Source organism: Elephantulus edwardii, unplaced genomic scaffold (genome assembly GCF_000299155.1).
Source record: "Elephantulus edwardii isolate Elephantulus edwardi_28Jun2011 unplaced genomic scaffold, EleEdw1.0 scaffold00015, whole genome shotgun sequence".
NCBI lineage: Eukaryota > Metazoa > Chordata > Mammalia > Macroscelidea > Macroscelididae > Elephantulus > Elephantulus edwardii.
In genome coordinates this window covers 23,685,119-23,690,147 of record NW_006399765.1, presented here as the reverse complement: position 1 = coordinate 23,690,147, position 5,029 = coordinate 23,685,119, and positions in this window count along the sequence as shown.

The window sequence follows — 5,029 nt, the reverse complement described above, 5'->3', positions numbered from 1 at the left end:
TAAACATATTTCATCCAGTTTTTCTCAGTCTGGTGTGGATTTTTAAGTCAAGAAGCAAGGCTTTCTTAGTTTCTGCTTCACGAGATAGTGATCTCAAAGCTATTTAATCAACATTCTTTGAAAATTACCCCCTGTGGGTGGTTACTAATCTGTTTGGGATGGGGGTGGGGTGCTAAGCTGAGCTCCTGGGCCACTGTGCCCTGTCACAGCCCCTGTGACCAACACTGTGGGATTCTGGGAAGGCTCACCTCCTTCCTCCCACTCCTTCAAGTTCTCCTTACTCACGCTCTGCAGGTATCCACCAAGTTAATGATTTAGTCCCTGAGTCACTAAGAACACAAAATTTTGCCTGAGTCAACTTGGATGCATATCTGAGATAGTAGCTAGAGGCTCTGGAATGCCCGAGAAAACCTGATATGCAACTTCCTACCTGCCATGCATTCAGGAGGAGCCTGCCATGCTGGGGCAGAGGTGTGGGGGAGGGGGGAGCAAGCCTGGGAACAGGACTCTTGAATTCTGGAAGGCCAGCCCTGCGTTTAATTTGCAGGTAACCTGCTCCAGGTCTTAGTCAGGAACAATGACATGAATGCTATTTCCTTGTGGTTTGGAGCATGGCTAAGGGACCAAAAGGGAAAGGAATGTGGGGCCCACACAATGTGGACATTCTACCCTTTTAGTCCTTTCTCCTGGCAAACAATCTGGTCCCAAACAGGCTGGCCTGCTCCCACGCCTCATGTCCTACACACCTATGATTTATGGGGAGCGTTTCCATCTTCCATCAGAACAGTCACTCCTGGGAGTCAGACTGTGTTCATTTATTAGGAACTCTGGTGGCACAGAAGTTAAGCACTCAGCGGTTGACAGAGGTTGATGGTTTGGGCTCAGCCAGCGGTTCAGTGGGTCTGGTAATTCATTCCTGTAAAGACCAGAGCAAGGAACATCCTACGTGGAAGTTCTCCCCTGTCATACAGGGTCACCACGAGAAATCCACTCATGTGAGGTGAGGGGTGCTGGGACAGACTCTGGGGAGTCCATGAGTGACTTTCCATCCACCTTTAGAAATTTCAAAGTCTTGGCGAGCTCTGGTGGCCTAGTGGCAAGAAGCTACACTGCAATCCCAGAGGTGCGTGGTTCAAATACTCTGCTGGAGAAGGAGGAACAATCTCCTCCTGTACCAGTCAAATCTGATTTGATGGCACACACACACACACACACACACACACACACACACACACACACACACTAATAAAAATTAAAAAAAAGACATTTCAAAGTCTCGGTAGTACTGTGGTTTAAACACTCAGCTTCTAACTGTAGGGCTGGCAGTTGGAACCCACTTCCTGCTCTTTGGGAGAAAGATGTGACAGCCACTCCTTAAGGATTGTCCACGTGTCACTGTTAAGTCTATTTTGATGCAACTCAACCTTGAAGGACAGAGAACTGACACATAAGCTTCCATGGAGTATGGATTAATTCAGCTGAATCACTAATTCAGTTAGTAGGTGAATGCTTAACAGTAGCATCAAGATTATATCCTACAAACCCTTTAGGGAATGTCTCTGTTTAGAAAGTCACTATAAGTTAGAATAGGGAGCTCTGGCAGGCGTTGTGCTGTCAGCCCCAAGCCATACAGTTCAAATCCAACAGCTGCTCTGTGAAGAATGACGGGCAGTTTCTTCCCATGAGATTCACAGCCTCTGAAAACCTGCTGGAAGGTCAGCTACAACTGACGAGAGAGTTGGTTCCAACTTGACGGCACATAGCAACCGTCAGAACAGACTCCACAGGCCCTGAGGTTGGTTGGTTTTGTAAATTTTAGAAGGAACTGTAATACTGCTCATTAAGGCAGTTGTGCTGGAGCCAAGGGCAAGCTGGATTTCAGAGCTCAAACGAATACACATCCACTGCGTGGGGCCAAAAGCCAAAGTCATTGTCAGGGGAACAAGAAAGGAAAAGTAGCTGCTGAGACTCTGTTGTTGTATAACTTCAAGTACACTGATGGGCTTTCAGAGGCAGTAAATCACATGGGGAGATACTGCCCATCTTTCTCCTGTGAAGCAGCTGGTAGATTTGAACCATGTACCTTTGTGCTGGCAGTGCAATTCCTTATTACCACCAAGTCACCAGATTCAGAGAGCTAGACAATGACCAAGCATGCCAGAAGAATTGAAGCCTTTGAGCTGTGGTGCTGGAGAAGAGTCTAGAACATACCATAGACTGCTAGGAGAACAAGCAGGTCTTTCCTAGAGAGGGTGAAATCAAGCTGCTCCTTGGAGGCAAGGATTTTTTTTTAAATTTTATTTCATTATTTTTTGTGCATACAGTCAAATCAGACCTGACTGGTACAGGAAGAGATTGTTCCTCCTTCTCCAGTGGAGCATGTGGTGGATTCGAACCGTGCACCTCTGAGATTGCAGTGCAACTTCTTGCCACTAGGCCACCAGAGCTCACCAGAGGCAAGGATTTTGAGACTCCGTCTCACATACTTTGTGAAAAACTAGAGAGCTTTTTACCAGATCTCAGGATGAGATGGATTGATTCAGTGACTGGGGTGATGGGGGTAGGTGTGGTGGAGACAATGAGATTGGCAGGATTGGCACAGGACAGAGCAGGGTATAGGGCTGTTGTAGGCAAGTGACTCAAAGGCACATAACAACAAGGACAAACAACATCCGATATGCATGTCATACCTGAGAGATTTTGGAGTGGCCAGTTCTAAGCTAGATAGCTTTAAACTTGCTTCCCAGCAAAGACGTTTGGCCATACCACCCTTAAGCCAGAAGCCTCCAGAGCTAGCTAGTTCATGAACCTACTTCTCAACCACAGGCTTGGATGTGTCAGCCTCAGGCCAACAGCCCGAGACCCTGTGTGCCTGCTGACCACTTGGACTCTGACTCCCCAGAGGCCTCTATCTTGAGGTGTGACCTACAGACATGGGACTTGCTTCTCTAAAGGCATGGGAACATTTCCTCTTTCTCTAAGATATAAACTTCATTGGTTTTGCTTCTCTTTTCAACCCAAAACAGGGCCACTGGAGACCATTTTGAAGAGTGGAAATGCAGGCGATTTCCATCATTGCAGAACGTTCTCTTGGACCACCCAGCTGGGCAATAGCTATGCCTGGAATCCCAGCTCTGAAAGTCTGAGTTACGCTAGCCAACAGATTTTCTTTCCTCTGAGCCAGCTGGCGATGGGTTTACCCATAATCCAAAGAATACAAAAGCAGCAGTTTATGATTAGCAATCTCAATAATATAAATAAGCCTGCATCTTGACTGGCCCGCCACTCAGATTTGGGTGTCATCTAATTTTCTTTTTCTTCAGTTCAGAGCCAGAGAAAATAATCTGTGGGTCCAAAATGTAGGTAAACTGGTGGTACTCCAGAATACAAGGTTCACTCCCCAGGTTCTACAAGTTTCTTCAGTGGAGAGACAAATGAAGACGTGGATCGACTGGACGCAGAGAGTAGATGTTGTTCATCAGTTACATAGTTATCTCTATCAACAAAAAATAATTGGCAATCCAGGAATATTAGAATATAGTAGCTTTTAGAAGAACATAGTATTTTGGTGTCATCAATATTGAGACCAACTGACACAAATGCTCCTTCTGATGCAACTGTCATGAGGATATAGGGTAACATTTGTGGCTTTCCTGCCCCCAAATGCCTAACTTCAATTACCTGGAAACAAGTTCAAACCGAGAACATTCTACAGAATTTGCCTTTACTCTTCATATTTCTAAATTTTATTTTTATGATTATTTTTTGTGTGTGTGTGTATCATCAAAGCAAATCTGTTACTGGAGATTGCCCTTCCTTCTCCAGCAGAGCATCTGGTGGATTTGAACTGCATATCTCTGGGATTACAGTGCAGCTTCTTGCCACTAGGCCACCAGAGCTCCCTTGCCTCTATTCTTCAAAAAGTTAATCATGACAAAGAAAAACTGAGGACCGGTCTCAGATTAAAGGTCACAGAGGTATGACAATCAAGTGATTCTGGATTGGAGAGAGAGTGCATGTAAAAAGGCCAGTTGTTGCGATTCTAGTATGTGTTGGATAATTGTGAACTGTGCTGTGTTGATGTTTCTGAATTTGATAGTTGATTTGTGGGTGCAGACGAGAACATCCTGGCTCATAGGGAATATATATTTAAGTCACTACAGCTAATTCTCAAATACAGTGAAGGCATGAGATTTGAACTGTGGTATTCTTGCAATGACATGACTTTCTGGGTCTCGCGTTTTCTTACCTTTGACAGAGTGGAGTCTTAACCACTTTCCTCATGTTAGTGGAAAATGTTTGTGTTTTCAGAAGCTCTGTCTTTCACAGGTTTTGCTGTACCGCAGGAAAATAAAACATAAACTCAAAAAGCAAATCCACAGTTAGCAAGCCAGTCTAGACGAAAGGAGAGAACAGAACTGCCTGTAGGGTTTCCAAGACTGGGCATGTTTAAGAGACCAGACTGCCTCACTTCTGTCCTGTACAGTGCCTGGTGGCCAACCTTGGGTTAGCAGATGAATTTCTTGGCCACTGAGCGACCTTAAATAAAAGATAAAGGAACTATGGTAGAATAATTTATGAATCTGGGTGAAGGGGATAAGTGACACTCTTCATACATCTCTTTTCTAGATTAGAAATGATTTCCAAATGAAAAACACATCTATGTGGTGCTTTTCCCTATTTGGAGGCAGAAAAATGTCTTTTTCATGCCAGGCTCTCAACTGGACAGGGAAGTGTTCTATATTGAGGATGTTTTAAATGATTTTAAACTTGTGAATCAGTACTTTTCATATAGCACATCTTGAAATTATTTTTAAATGTCCAGTTAAGCATCTTTAGGAAATAATTTGTGTGTGAGGTTAATTTAACTATCTGATGTGTTATAAATCCAAAACCACTGATATTCATACAGTTAAGAATGAAATTATCTGCTCTATGTGCGCCTGATACAGGCCATGGTCTTTGCAATCGCTTGTTATGCATCAGAGAGTTGGACAATGACTAGGGAGGACAGAAGGAGAGTTGATGC